This window comes from Macaca thibetana, chromosome 10 (assembly GCF_024542745.1).
Source record: "Macaca thibetana thibetana isolate TM-01 chromosome 10, ASM2454274v1, whole genome shotgun sequence".
Taxonomy (NCBI): Eukaryota; Metazoa; Chordata; class Mammalia; order Primates; family Cercopithecidae; genus Macaca; species Macaca thibetana.
Genome location: NC_065587.1, coordinates 96,130,830 through 96,147,482, shown reverse-complemented (window position 1 = coordinate 96,147,482; position 16,653 = coordinate 96,130,830). Strand labels below are relative to the sequence as shown.

At 42.2% G+C, this 16,653-nt stretch overlaps 1 non-coding gene across 1 annotated transcript; it reads left to right on the top strand.

Annotated features, from left to right (window-relative positions):
• Positions 1-16,330: 16,330 nt before the first annotated feature.
• Positions 16,331-16,435, top strand: LOC126929877 (U6 spliceosomal RNA). The gene has a single exon (XR_007717316.1). It is a non-coding gene; the product is annotated as a U6 spliceosomal RNA (small nuclear RNA).
• Positions 16,436-16,653: the final 218 nt, after the last annotated feature.

The window sequence follows — 16,653 nt, the reverse complement described above, 5'->3', positions numbered from 1 at the left end:
AGGGAATTTTTCCAGTTTTTGCCCCAAAGAACATCTTTATTTCTGCCTTCATTTCGTTATGTACCCAGTTATGTACTTCAGGAGCAGGTTGTTCAGTTTCCATGTAGTTGAACAGTTTTTAGTGCGTTTCTTAATCCTGAGTTCTAATTTGATTGCACTGTGGTCTAAGAGACAGTTTGTTATAATTTCTGTTATTTTGCATTTGCTGAGGAGTGCTTACTTCCAACTATGTGGTCAATTTTGGAATAAGTGCGATGTGGTGCTGAGACGAATGTATATTCTGTTGATTTGGGGTGGAGAGTTCTGTATATGTCTATTAGGTCTGCTTGGTGCAGAACTGAGTTCAAGTACTGGATATCCTTGTTAACTTTCTGTCTCGTTGATCTGTTTTATGTTGACAGTGGGGTGTTAAAATCTCCCATTATTGTTGTGTTGGAGTTTAAGTCTCCTTGTAGGTCTCTAAGGACTTCCTTTATGGATCTGGGTGCTCCTGTATGGGGTGCATATGTATTTAGGATAGTTAGCTCTTCTTGTTGAATTGATCCCTTTGCCATTATGTAATGGCCTTCTTTGTCTCTTTTGATCTTTGTTCCTTTAAAATCTGTTTTATCAGAGTCTAGCATTGCAACCCCTGTTTTGTTGTTTTTTTTTTCTTTTTTTGCTTCCATTTGTTTGGTGTATCTTCCTCCATCCCTTTATTTTTAGCCTATGTGTGTCTCTGCATGTGAGATGGGTCTCCTGAACACAGCACACTGATGGGTCTTGACTCTTTATCCAATTTGCCAGTCTGTGTCTTTTAACTGGAGCATTTAGCCCATTAACATTTAAGGTTAATATTCTTATGTGTGAATTTGATCCTGTAATTATGATGTTAGCTGGTTATTTTACATGTTAGTTGATGCAGTTTCTTCCTAGCATCAATGGTCTTTACAATTTGGCATGTTTTTGCACTGGCTGGTACCAGTTGTTCCTTTCCATGTTTAGTGCTTTTTTCAGGAGCTCTTGTAAGGCAACCCTGGTGGTGACAAAATCTCTCAGTATTTGCTTGTCTGTAAAGGATTTTATTTCTCCTTCACTTATGAAGCTTAGTTTGGCTGGATATGAAATTCTGGGTTGAAAATTCTTTTCTTAAGAATGTTGACTATTGAGCCACCCTCTCTTCTGGCTTGTAGAGTCTCTGCTGAGAGATTCGCTGTTAGTCTGATGAGCTTCCCTTTCAAAGGGAACTTTGAACTTGTCAAAGTCATTCTCTGTCCAACTTTGTTCCATCACTGGCGAGGAGCTGCATTCCTTTGGAGAAGAAGAGGTGCTCTGATTTTTAGAATTTTCAGCTTTTCTGCTCTGGTTTCTCCCCATCTTTGTGGTTTTATCTACCCTTGGTCTTTGATGATAGTGACGTACAGATGGAATTTTGGTGTGGATGTCCTTTTTATTTGTTAGTTTTCCTTCTAACAGTCAGGACCCTCAGCTGCAGGTCTGTTTGAGTTTGCTGGAGGTCTACTCCAGACCCTGTTTGCCTGGGTTTCACCAGTGGAGGCTGCAAAACAGCAAATATGGCAGAATGACTAAAGTTGCTGCCTGATCCTTCATCTGGAAGCTTCGTCTCTGAGGGGCACCCGGCTGTACGAGGTGTCAGTCGGCCCCTACTGGGAGACGTCTCCCAGTTAGGCTACTCGGGAGTCAGGAACCCACTTGAGGAGGCAGTCTGTCCATTCTCAGATCTCAAACTCCATGTGGGAGAACCCCTACTCTCTTCAAAGCTGTCAGGGATGTTTAAGTCTGCAGAAGTTTCTGCTGCCTTTTGTTCAGCTATGCCCTTCCCCCAGAGGTGGAGTCTACGGAGGCAGGCAGGCCTCCTTGAGCAGCAGTGGGCTCTACCATGTTTGAGCTTTCCAGCCATGTTGTTTACCTACTCGAGCTTCAGCAATGGTGGATGCCCCTCCCCCAGCCTCGCTGTCACCTTGCAGTTCAATCTCAAGCTGCTGTGCTAGCAGTGAGTGAGGCTCCATGGGCATGGGGCCCTCAGAGCCAGGTGTGGGATATAATCTCCTGGTGTGCCATTTGCTAAGATCATTGGAAAAGCTCAGTATTAGGGTGGGAGTGTCCTGATTTTCCAGGTACTGTCTGTCACGGTTTCCCTTGGCTAGGAAAGGGAATTTCCCAAACCCTTGCCCTTCCCGGGTGAGGTGATGCCCTGCCCTGCTTCGGCTCACACTCCATGGGCTGCATCCACTGTCCAACCAGCCCCAGTGAGATGAACCCGGTACCTCAGTTGGAAACGCAGAAATCACCCGTCTTCTGCATCACTCATGTTGGGAGCTGTAGACTGGAGCTGTTCCTATTCGGCCTAATTTTTGTATTTTTAGTAGAGGCGGGGTTTCTCTATGTTGGCCAGGTTGGTCTTGAGCTCCTGACCTCAAGTGGTCCACCTGCCTCAGCCTCTAAAAGTGCTGGGATTACAGGTGTGACCCACTGCACCACACCATAGCTTTGTTTTAATTGTCTCTTGCTCACTGGAATAGAAGCTTCACAAGAGCAGAGATATGCTTTTTATCTCTCACCTCTTAGACCTCAGCACAGTGCCTGCCACAGAGTGGGCCCTCAGTGGGTTCCAGATTGTGGTGGGTTTTGACTGGTGGGCTCAGTAATTGTAAGGAGTTGAAAGCAGATTAACCACCTGATATCCTCCTGGCAGCCATGGACTCCTGGAGAGACGCCTTGGAGGGAACCTGCGAAAAGATACCAGCAAGAAACAACTCGGAGGTACCTGAAAGTTTTTCCTTATCTCTGATCCACGTTGCCTGGCCACGTTGTTCATAAAGAAGGCCTTATGACACATCTCATAAAAGCAACCCTAGCCTCTCGATCACTCGACAATTTGGGGGAGGAAAATCAGACACTGAAATTGAAAGTGCACAGTGGTAATATATGGTATCACATCCATCATTCTTTACAGCAACAAGAACGATGGCCTTTGGGAAGCAGCAATTGCACCTAAAAGATAGGCAGTTTAGACATGTCTTGACAGAGAAGAATTACCCATCTCACCCTCATCCCCCCACATCCCCATCCTGATCCCAAGGAATGGCAGAATTACAAAGAAATCAAATGCAGGGCAGATTTAGTAGGGATTCAAGGCTTTGGTGCTAATAACAAGATGAAGTTTTAGTCTACCAGGTATCATCATATTCTCAGTCTGGGCGAGGCTGTGGCTGCCCGTTAGACAGGACTTGGTGGGATATGGGAGGACTCACTTGCCTCTAATAGCGCTCAATAATTTGTCCAGGGTGCTGAACTGGGACCATGCAGGCCTAATTAGCGTTGACAAATAGCAGTCACAGGTGATGGTTCTTACACTTGGCTTCTGTGTGAGAGTGAGTTTATTTTGAATTAATGAAGCTGGAGTGGGAATAGATATCTAGAAATTACAAACATAAGCTTACGAGAGCCAGTTGATAACATAAGCAAGTGAAGCAAGGTTTAAAGCAATAGAGAGTAGTGGGGATTGTGGTTAACCTGAAGGTGCAAACCCCACCTAAAGCAAGAAGCCACCACTCAGTTTCAGCTGTTTGAGGCCAAGTGGGAGTGTGAGACTGGTGTTTCCAATCAGAATTTATGGGAGGAGCTAAAAAAAAAAAACCCTCTTTTATGTGGGATCTCTTGATTTTAAATATTGGCAGCTAATTTTAAAATGTTCTAGACTAATCCCTTATCTTAAGATGGGGAGTTGCAGGCCAGGCCAGAAAGGGGACGAGACTTGCTCAAAGCAGTTCAGCAACTTTGCCACAAGATAGGGATTGTAATTTCATTGCCTGACTCCTAGTTTAGTGCTCTTTCCTTTTCACTTCAGCTTGCTTTCCTCTTTAACAAAAGTCTTTAGTCTCTCATCCCTGGACCCAGAAAAGACAGGGTAAGGAAGAAATTGGCTGGGTCGGGGGATGTCTAAGCAAACAAGTCCTAAATTTTACAAGAGCATGAGATAAACACAATTATTTTAACACACTCTAACTCAGCAAAGTTCTGGATTTAGGGTACAGAAGCCAGGGACTGAGGATATCAGGACTGGAGAGTCAGGGGTGCTTTGCAAAGATGTGTGCTCCTCCTGGACCATCTGCAGTGTTCTGGGGCATCCCTTGTGGAGCACCTCTGACCTCTGAGCCAAATGCGTCCCTTTTCCTTTTATGCTAACCAAGTTTCACAAGAACAGATCCTGTGGCCTCTGACTTAAACCACAGTAGTTGTAAGCTGTCCTTGTAGGAGTTCTCTGGAGCAGAATAATCATGCAGACCATGGAGAAAAATCTGTCAAGATATATCTGGTCTAGCCACCTATCATAACTCAACAGCGTCTTCCTTCTGCTCCCTGGCTTAGACTCCCTGAGCCCTTATCCTCCAAAGCTGGGCAAATCTTTCACGTTTGGCAATATGGGGGACACAGTTTGCATTACACAAATCAACAATGTCATCTCAGAAGAGACCAAATAGGAAATAAGAGGCTTAATGGGATTTATCAATTACTGTCTAGGACCATATTTCTTTGGGAAGTGATTGTTTCACAGAATCTAATGTCTCATAGTTTCAGATTACTTCCAACCAGGACAGCCTACAAGATAGCAGTACAATCGGGAGAATTGGGCAATGTAATTATAGTATGGAAATGATGTTGATCACTCAAGCAGAGTGTAGACCTTGAATCTAAAACCTTGCTCTGTCTTCCCACCCATTTTCCATGGCTCGCACTTGAAGCTGTAGCCACCACACCCAGGAAACGTGGAGGTAAGCTCACTCCTACTTGGAAGCTAGAAGGTGGTCAAGTCCCTGTGTAGGGTGTAATAAGGTGTGGGGCAAGGGATCAGGACCAAGCAGGGACTGAGCAGTTGGGGCTAACAGGAACACCTCAGGGGTGACCCATTGCCCTAGTTTATGATGGTAACAATTTCCCAAGTACTTAATTTCCCAAGCATATACTTATGTGTGTGTGTATGTGTATGTGTGTGTGTGTATGCATATATATATAACTCCTAATTCTTGTTACATATTAACAAGACTATGTATATGTATATATGTGTGTATGTGTGTGTATGTACGTATATATACACCTTCCTCCCTCTCACCTCCTTTTCTCCCGCTCATCATTTCTTTCATCCATTCATCTATCCATCATCCATCCATTATTAAATATTTTCTTACTATTTTCCTTCCTTTTCTCCTTCTTTCATTTGTTCATTTCTTCCTTCCTTCTTTCCTCCCACGCATCCTTGATTTCTTTCACCCATCCATTCATCTATACATCATTCACTCATCTGTTACTAAATCTTTGCTTCCTTCTTTTCTCCCATCCATCCTTGATTTCTTGCATCCATCCGTCCATTCATCTATACATTATCTACTCTTTGTTATTAAATCCATCCTTCCTTCCTTCCTTCCTTCCTTCCTTCCTCCTCCTTCCCTCCCTCCCTCCCTCCTTTTCATCCATTTATTTACTGAGTACCATCTCCACATGAGACAATATGTAAGGTTTTTGACGATACAGAGATGAATTATTTCAACTACTCATTGAGCATATGCTATGTGCAAACATACCTATATGTAGCTTCCAGGTATAGAAAAACTCATTATTCATATTGTTCATCAAATATTTGTGGATGATTGATAAGTTTTTTGGACTTACTACTGCTCGTCAAACCCATTTCCACTTTTACTTGAGCACACAGTTTAAACTACATTTTCAAGCCTTCCCTGCAGTGAGGTGTGACCAAAGTGACTGAATTCTAGTTAAAGGAATGTGAGCAGAAGTGATGTGGGGTAGTTCCTGACCTGGCCATAAAATGTTCCTGCTTTTTCCACAACCTTCCAGCTAGGTTTCAACACCAAGGATGACCCTGGAAGGTCACTTGTTGAAACTGGCAGAGCCATCAGGAGCCTGGGTTCTTGAATGAACCAGTGGAGCAGAGCCCTCCTTCCCTCCCCCATCCTCTGGTGCCCTGAACCTGCATTGCATCATCAGGTAAGTAAAACCTGCACTGATTGAGTTGAGGAGAAACATGAGGGTTGTCAATTGCAACAGTTAGATAAACTTTATAACAGGTGCTGGGGGAATGAACATTCATGCAAACTTTTTTTTGGCACCTACTACAGTCCAGGAAACATAGTGAATGGCCAGAATGAGGCACAGCTCACTCATTCAAACAACTCTACTAGGCTATGGGGCTGCAGAGATAGATTCATAACAATTTCCACAAACAATCATTAGGTAATTAGTATGCCCCAGTCGTGGAGTTAAACTTTGAGGACACAAAGAATAATTCATTCAAACATGGATTAAGTTTACTACTACGTGCTTGACACCGGGTTGAGTATTAGGGAATCAAAGATAAACATAACTGTTCTCTTCAAGAGGTTCACAATCTGGTGGAAGAGCCACATCACGTCCTGGTGTTGCAAGTATGGGAAGTGTTCAAATAGAACTTTCCATGAGATTCCATGATGACCCAGGAAATTATCTCTGCTTGAGGCTGAGGGAGAAGAGGAGGGAGCATGGAAGGCTGCAATAAATGGTGGTTTTAGATCTCAGCTTTGAAGGATGAATATAAGTTTTCTAGGCAGAGAATAGGTGGAAGAGAAATCCAGGCAGAGGACACAGCATGTGCAATGGGGGTGTGTCCTGGGATCAATGAAGAGTTCTGTGTGTCTGGAGCTCAGGGACAGGGGCAAGGACAGAAGCAAGTGAACAGGGTGGCAGCCTGACTGTATGGCAGATGCTCTCCTCTTTCTCCCTGCAGGGTTTGTGTGACTGGACTTAGCAGGGCTAACAGGCTGAGATTAATCCCATCCTGGACTGAGGCGGGAGTAGACATTCTGTCTGATGCCTCTCCCACTGGACAAGGACTGGGGTTCATTTTAAAATGATATCTTAATGAGGAACCTCATGATGTCATCCTGCTAATATCATCCCCATTTTATGAATGAGTAAATTACTCATTCAGATGACACGGCTGTTTGAGCCCAGGTTGGCACTTAAGCCTCCAAGTGAGATTGCATTTATAATGTGCTTGTGGCCCCTGTAGAGTAGGAAAGGGGTTTCCAGATCAATCAATGAGGCAGAGGCTCTGAAAATCTTGGGGTGATTGACTATATTTGGCAGAGGCCAAGGAAGTTCCCCTTCCAAACACTAACCAGAACTAGTTCCACCTGGCACTCGTGTGTGTGTGTGTGTTCATGCGCACGTGCGCACGCCTGTGTGTGTGCGTGCATGTTTGTGTGTATGTGTAGTGTAGTGAGGGGTGTAAAGGTGGGAGAGTCGTAGCTGAGCCAGGTACAGCCTGTGCTGTGCTAGGAAGGAATAAATCTCTCCCTGAGCCAACGTTAATATAAGCTTGGCAGGTTCTGCGCAGGCCCCCAGTTGATTATGCCAGTGGATGCTGGGGAGGAAAAGATTAAGCTGCCAGAGTGGGGTGTGAATGCACATTACACAGGGTGACTACACACACACACCCACACAGCCACACACCAACCCACACAGCAACACACCGACCCACACAGCAACACACCAACCCACACAACACACCGACCCACACAGCAACACACCAACCCACACAGCCACACACCAACCCACACAGCCACACACCGACCCACAGAGTCACACACTGACCCACACAGTCACACACTGACCCACACAGCCGTGCAGCCACACACTCACACAGTCATACACCCACACACCAACCCACAGAGCTACACACCAACCCACAGAGCTACACACCGACCCACACAGCAACACACCAACCCACATGGCCACACACCGACCCACACGGTCACACACCGACCCACACGGCAACATACCGACCCACACAGCCACACACTGACCCACACACCCATGTAGCCACACACCCACACAGTCATACGTCCACACACCAACCCACCCACATAGTCAGACACTGACCCACACAGCCATGCAGCAACACACCCACAGAGTCATACACCTACACACTAACCCAGAGAGCTGCACACAGACCCACATACCTACCCAGCCCCACACACCCACACAGCCATACACTGACCCACATGGCCGTACCAAGGTGATCAGAGTCTGGAACACTCTTTCTATAGACTGACCGCAAATTGGATTTCCTGTCAACTCTCGCACTTGGAGTCACAGCTCAGGGTATTTGAAGAACACACTTGGTGGGGCTCACAGAGCCATCTCGCTAATTTGGGGCAGCCCAATCTGTAGAGTTACAAAGTGTTGCTTTTCGCAAGGTTACTTCGCTGGATGGGTTTTGTGCAGCTTTGAAAATAAGACTTATTCCTAACAGAGCTTTCCTCTGGGGCTGTTGTTCCATTACTGTTTTATTTGTATGGGTGTGACATGGTCGGGGGAGGAGAAGGGGCGCGTGTGTGTGTGTGTGAGAGAGACAGAGAGAGGGAGAGACCATGGAAGCTGGTTGGCCCCATCTAAAGCATTTGTATGAAGTCTCTTCCAGAAATGTGTTTACATGACAGACTGTCTCAGATCCAGCAAGGAGAGGCTGCTTTTTGGCAAATATTATCAATTCCAAAATGTGTAATAAATACACATTTCACAAAAGCAATATGTGTTTTAAAATATAATATGTGCAGACAATCTTATAAATCACTAGCTTGACACTAGTCAGCTGGAGAGGTTTCTGGGGCAATGGTGATGTACATGTGCGTGTGTTTTTAATAATGTCAGCATATGCATAATCTGTTTGAAAAACAACAGCCAAGCCCTTTGTACCTGCCACCTTTACAATACGCATTTACCCAGAGCCTGCTGTATCCTAGACTCCCAGGCAGATAACAAGGGGGAAAGGAAAGGAAAGGAGAAGGGAGGTGAGGAGAGGGGGGGGGGAGGGGGAAAGGAGGGGGAGAGAGAGAGAGAGAGAAGAAAAGAAAAGAAGAAAGTATAAATATGAATAAGATGTGAAAGTTCCACCCATCTCAGGATATATTTCCCGGATGGACTTGACCAGCTGAGGCTTCAGATGTCAAAAAGTGTGCATTTTTATGGTGTTCACGCAGAGGTTTGTGTGATAATATTACATGAGGCAGAGCCACAGACTGCAAGAGAGGGGAGGGTTTCATCCGATCCCCCATGCTGACACACCCATGGAGCCTCATGCTGTCATGGTGTGTTAAGGGCTAAATGTCAACCTAGAGTATACATTTTCTGCCCTTTGTCAGTTGGTGATACCCTTTGGATTTTTTTCATGCCCACTTTAGTATTTCATGGTTGAATGTCACTTTCCTGGTATAGGTAGTAGTGGTCACAATGGGATTTCTGACTCACAGTTACCCTCTACTGGATCCCTTAACCTCTTCAAGGAGTTCCATGGGCCTCATCGCCTCGTGGGTACTGCCTCACAGAGCATCAGTATTCTAACCCTAACCCACGGTTGTCTACCTCTCCTCCCGCCCCACCAAAACTAGCAAAGAGAACCAGCATTTCTCAAGTGTTGCAACCAAGTTTTCAACATAAAAATGAGACCAGTGCCCAGAGGAGGTAAAGTATATTTATAAATAAGAATTCTATTACAAAGTGCAGGTTATAAAGTGCAGCCTGGGCAACAAAGTGAGACCCCATCTCTACAAGATGAAAAATTAAAAAAAAAAAATAGCCAGGTGTGGTGGTGCATGCCTGTAGTCTCAGCTCCCCGGGAGGCTGAGACAGGAGGATCCTTGAGCACAGGAGTTTGAGGTTACAGTGAGCTGATCACACCAGTACACTCCAGCCTGAGCAGCAGAGAGAAACCATCTTCAAAACAAAAACAAAAATAGCAAGTATGGGAAAAAAAGAATATATGCCTATATTTAGGTAAAAGGATATTCATTTAAGTGTTGGTCATAATACTGAAAAAATCAAAGCAAATTAAATTCCCAAACAAGGAGAGATTATTTAAATGAGTTATGGTACATTTGTGCAGTGGAATACTATACAACCATTGCCAAAAAAAACCCAAAATAATTTAGAGACTTAGAAAAGGTTTCATGATAGTAAATGAAAAAGCAGGTTATAAATCAGGCCAATTTGAGAGTATTTTATATTCCGTTACGTTTGTTATTGCTGTCATGTGTTACTTATGGAAGGCTGCAAAGTGCTACATATTCAATATGAGTTTAATGTTTTAGTATATAACGCGTTCACATATGTTAGTTTTATATAGGTTTATATTTGGAAGATATGTCTAGAAATGTTAACATTCGTCATATTGGGAGAGGGGATTCAGGATCATATTTATGCTCTTTGCCTATTTGCATTTGTTTCTGCAATGAATAAAAACTGTTTTGTTTTGTTTTGTTTTGTTTTAAATTAGAGGGTTTTTTTTTAAGAAAGAGTCTCATTCTGTTGTCCAGCATGGAGTGCAGTGGCACAATCATAGCTCACTGTAAACTAAACTCCTGGGCTCAAATGAGCCTCCCGCCTCTGCTTTAAGTAGCTGGGACTACAGGCATGCACCACCATGCCTGGCTATCTTGTATTTGTTCGTTTGTTTTTACTTTTAGTAGAGACAAGATCTCACTATGATGCTGAGGCTGCTAATAAGAATTAAAATGTGTTTTTAAAGTATTTTAGTGTCCTAGGAAAATAAGCTGACACTTAAATGTTTAAGTCTACCACGGGCATAAAAGAAATCAGGCAGTAGAAGAAAATACTAAGCAGCAGGTGCCATTACAACTTGACCTCTTACTCCTTTAGGGAACTTCATTGGTGGATGTCCATGTTTTCTCATTCTCTGGGTGCCCCATTAGTTGGTAGTCATCCCAGTAGCAGGCCTGGATAGTTGCAGGGTGAAGCCAGTATCAGATTCCAACCTTTCCGTTCTTTCATACAGACAACCAGAAATGGGTAGCGGCCAGAAGAGAACAAAATGACCCCTTCTTCTTTGTCTTAAAGTAATTGTAAGTGAAGGAAAGGGCTCAACGCATGTCCTTGGGGATGGTCATCATCCTCTTTTTTCTCTACTGGCCCACCCAGAACCTTATACCTGATTGTCATAATATCAGTAAGTGGAATGACCTCAGAAAACAATACCAGAAAGAGGATGAGAATAACATTGATAAATGCAAATAGCTGCCTGAAAGCAGGTGTCAGCAAAGTTTTATGGGAACACAGTAACACATATTAGTTTACCTATTGTCTATGGCTGCTTTTTCATGATAGTGGCAATGGAGGAATTGAGAGTTAGGCCAGGAGCTCACAATCCCCCAGTATAGACTATCTTGATGTTTTATTATAGATCTATTATTTGTTGTCTGACTTCTGTATCTGAAATGTAATATCCATGAGGGCAAGAATGTGGTTTCCCTAACAGGCCTTTCCTTAGTATTAAGAATAGTGCCTGACACATAGTAGGCACTCAGTAAATCAATATTGAATGAATAAAACTGACCACAAAAATGACAAGTGAAGAACTTAATCATAACTTAAGAAAACAGAAGGCAAGGAAAGGAAGACAATTTTATGCAACTGCACCATGTTGCTAAGGAATGAAATAACATATATGTTTTTAAAGGAAATCAAAGATTATTAAACAATGAAACGAGAAGAAAGACTGCAAAGCGAAAGAAACTGAGAGCTAAAACACCACCACCATGGAACCGACAGATAAATTAAAATAGCAATGATTGAAATACTTAGCTAAACTAAAATTCTGATATAAAGGCTTCATTTAGTCATGATGAGTGCAGAGAATAAAAGACAAAGCAATAAGAGACAATATAATCAATAATGGAGGACAGTCAAAAAGTGATCAACGTAAAGACAATTGATGTTCCTGAAGTAGAGAACCCACCAATGAAAAAACCTGTTAAAGATAGAATAGCCAAAAGATATGAGATAACAACATTATAGATAATTAGTGATAGATTCATAGAGAAACATTAACTGTAAGCTATGTTCTAGTTAAATTTTTTAACTTTGAAAACAAAAATTGTTTAGATTTCTAGGCAGAAAATGCAAATCACCAGCAAAGGGTCACCATCCTTTTTGGATGAAAATTAGATAATCTCTTGGCTTTGCCAAACCAATGTTTACTGGTGGACAGGGGAGTAAAAGGCTCCTTAGGACTTGGTAAAAGAAATGGAACTGTGGAATGATGGGAAAATATGAAAGGAAAAATTTGTTAATTTTGCAAGAAAATATCTGAAAAAATAAAAGATGCACACAAATGGGCACATACACACAATCTGACTTCAGAAGTTTTCTTCAGAATTGCAATAGTTTTTTCTTTTTTCTTTTTTTCATGTAATGTGTAATTTCGGCGTATCTACTGGATTCCTTTGAGGTAGCTTTGTGCTGTGAGTCGTAATGAATTCTCATTTGGTTGTTCCTAAAGTTGGCTTCCCCATGTCTGGCCCCAAAGCTGCCTCTGCAACTCCCTGATGATGTTTATATTGTCTGATTAGTGTATTCCACAAACCTTTGTTATTGTTAATTGTTTTTCTTAAACCACTTAATTGATGTATGATTGACATATAAAAAGTGGTACATATTTAACATATATATCTTCATCAGTTTGGGGATAAAAAACATCCCTGAAACCATCACCACCATCAAGGTTATAAACAAACCTGTCACATCTCAAAGTTTCCTGCCACCCCCTTTATTATGATTGTTGTTGTTTTGATAAGAGGACTTAACAGAAGATCTACCCTCTTAGCAATTTTAGGTACACAGTACAGTATTGTCAGCTATTGGCACTATGATGAAACTTTGTACCCTGTAACCATCACTTCCCAATCTCCCCCTTCCCCCAGCACCTGGCAACCACCACGCTACTCTCTGCTTCACTATTTTAGATTTCACATGTAAGTAAAATCATACAGTGTGTGTCTACCTGTATCTGGCTTATTTCACTTAACATAATGTCCTCTGGGTTCATCCATGTTGTCACAAATGAGAGGATTTCCATTTTTGGGGGGAGCCGAATAATACTCCATTGTGTGTATACACCACAATTTCTTCATTCATTCATTCATCAATCAACATGTAGGTTGTTTCCATATGTTGGCTGTTGAGAATGCTGCCATAAACATGAGAGTACAAATATCTCTTCAGCATACTGATTTCAGTTCCTTTGGATATATACCCAATAGTGGGAGTGCTGGACCACATGGCAGTTTTACGTTTAATTTTTTGAGAAACCTGAGTACTATTTTCTATAATGGCTGTAACAATTTATATTCCCACCAGTAATATACAAGGTTTTCCTTTTTTCCACATCATCACCAACAGTTATCTTTTTTAAAAAACAGGAGCCATCTTCATTGTGGATTTGATTTGCATTTTCCTGATGATCAGTGATGGTAAGCATGTTTTCCTATATCTGTTGGTCATTTGTATGTCTCCTTTGGAGAAATGTCTATTTACGTCCTTTGCCCATTTTTTCAATCAGGTTATTTGTGGATTTTTCTGCTATTCAGTTGTATGAGTCTCTTAGGATATTAAACTCTTACCAGATAATATGGTTTGCAAATGTTTTCTCCCATTCTATAGGTTATCTTTTCTTTTTTTTTTTTTTTTTTTGAGAGGGAGTCTCGTGCTGTCGCCCAGGCTGGAGTGCAGTGGCGCCATCTCAGCTCACTGCAAGCTCCGCCTCCCGGGTTTGCGCCATTCTCCTGCCTCAGCCTCCCGAGTAGCTGGGACTACAGGCACCCGCCACCTCGTCCGGCTATTTTTTTTTGTATTTTTTTAGTAGAGACGGGGTTTCACTGTGTTAGCCAGGATGGTCTCGATCTCCCGACCTTGTGATCCGCCCGTCTCGGCCTCCCAAAGTGCGGGGATTACAGGCTTGAGCCACCGCGCCCGGCCTATCTTTTCATTTTATTGATTGTTTACTGTGCAGAAGCATTTTAGTTTGATATAGTTGCACTTGTTTATTTTTGCTTGGCATTGTATCCAATATCCAGGATCTTTTCCGCTATGTTCCCTTCTAAGGGTTTTATGGTGTCAAGTCTTACATTTTAGTTTTTAATCCATTTTGAGTTGATTTTTGGGTGTGGTGTACAGCAGGGGTCCAATTTCATTCTTTTGTGTGTGGATACCCAGTTTTCCCAACATCATTTATTGAAGAGACGGTCATTTTCCCACTGTGTATTCTTGGTACCCTTATTGAAATTTAGTTGACCATATATGATGGGTTAATCTCTGGGCTCTCTATTCTGTTCCATTGGTGTATGTATCTGTTTTGCACTAGCCTTTCTACCATGCATAGTTGCTATCACAGACTACAAAAACATCTTAGGTATTTTTTAATTTTTGCAGTGTCTTATTTGTGGAGCTAGTGATTGTTTCATTGGCTCCGTTGCAGGACGCTGTTCTGAGAGAAGCAGGATTAATATTTCATGCAACCTCCCGCAAGTTGCAGCTACTATATTCCTAATGTCTTCGGCCTGTTTTGTTTGAGAGATGGGTTCTAGTGCCTGCCAAGCTTCTAAGTACAAAGAATAATACCATTACTGAAAAGGTCCAAAACCACATGAATGAAAAGATCTGATTGCCTTTACAATGCCATATAAGACATGAGAAATGTACAGACAAAACAATCATTCAGGGCTGGGTGCATTGGCTCAGGCCTGTAATCCCAGCACTTTGGGAGGCTGAGGTGGGCGATCACTTGGGATTAGGAATTCGAGACCAGCCTGGTCAATGTGGTGAAACCCCATCTCTGTTTTAAAAAAATATAAACATTGGGCCGGGCGTGGTGACTCAGGCCTGTAATCCCAGCACTCTGGGAGGGACAGATCATTTGAGGTCAGGAGTTCAAGAGCAGTTTGGCAAACATGGTGAAACCATCTCTACTAAAAATACAAAAACTAGCTGGGGTGGTGGCGCATTTTTTCCCCTAATAATTCCCTACCTCACTCCCTCATAATCTCTAAGCAATATATGTGTTTCTCAAACCTAAAGATGTAAAACCACACAGTATGTAATGAACGGTGTAAAAGTTTTGTGCAAAATCATTGGAGATAGAAGGAAAACCCTGGCTTCCTTAGCTCTCAAAACTAAATAGAAAAGTAATCAGAGATTTTTACATAACCAGGATATTATTAGTTTTGTTTCTTAATGTCAATTTTAAGCATTTAACAAAATACAGACTAGACATCATGTGCATTATTAAATACCTCTTACTATGGAAATGTGATAGTCAATATTATAATTATCCAGGATTGTAATCTTGAAATAGAAATGCTTAATCATATATTTGTTTCCTATATAGTTTTCCATGTAGAGCTTACCATGCAGTATTTTTTCTTCATAATACTTAATACAATTGTAAATAATGAATTATGCTGTAATTACTTATTCACTGTGTGACATCCTTCTAGGCGTCATACATTGTGTTAATGGCTCAAATATTTCACAATCCCTCTGTTTAAAGCTATTGCCTTGAGATTTTGCATTTTCTTCCACAAAAGAGGACATTTCTCTGCCCCTTGATTTGGGGTTTGGGCATCTAACTAACTTGTTTTGACCAATGGAATAAAGCAGATCTTATGGAGAGCTAGTTCCAAGGCAAGAATCCAAGAGACCTTGTGTAAAATGCTGTTCTACATGAGCTAATGCCGTCATCATGAGAAATACACACCTGGTCTAGCCTATTAGCCTGTGGAAGAGAATGAAAAACATATGAAACAGAACTTTCCCATCGAAACAAAACCTACCAAATCCAACCAAGAGCAGAACCCACATGTCAGGCATTACTCCTATGTTTGCAGTTTAGCTGCTTACTTGTGCATTTGCAAATACCAACGGGGCTTGCTATAGGCTGCATTTGATGGAGGCAGCTTACTTGATGTTATGGTCTGAATGTATCCCCACACTTCATCTGGTAGAAACATAATCCCCAATGCAAGTGTTGGGAGGATGGGTTTTGGGGAGGTATTCAGGTCATGAGGGTTCTGCCCTCATGGGTGGATTAATATCAGTATGAAAGGACACAATGGAGGGAGTTTGCCTCTCTCTCTTTTGTCCTTCCAACCCTTCCACCTTTTCTACTTGGTGAGGACACAGCATTCCTCTTCTTCAGAGGATGCAGCAACAAGGCACCAACTTGGAAAGAGAGATGAGGCCCTTACTAGATCTGAACCTGCTGGTGCGTTGATCTTGGGTTCCAGCCTCCATGAAAAATACATTTCTGTGCTCTATAAATTACCTAGTCTAAAGTATTTTGTTACAACAACACAACCAGAGTAAGACATCTGGTATATTCTGCTCTACAGCCCATCCACCCTGCTTTTGTTGTATTTTAACACAGACATGTTCTACTCATAGTATTGCAGAAATGCTAAAAAGCAAATAGAAATGCATGCAGGTGCTTACCTCAGCAGCACATACACTAAAATTGAAATGTTTACAGAGATTAGCATAGCCTCTGCGCAAGGATGACACACGGATGCATGAAGCATTGCAGATTTTTGTAACACAAAGGATAAATGCTTAAGGAGATGGACACCCCATTTCCCATGATGTGATTATTATACATTGCCTGCCTCTATCAACATATCTCATGTACCTCATGAGATATTTAAACATCTGTTATGTACCCACAGACATTTAAAATGAAATATTTAAAAAATGTATGAAGGCCTTTGAAGCCTAGGCTTTGAACAGACATACCTTCATTTCTGCCTCATT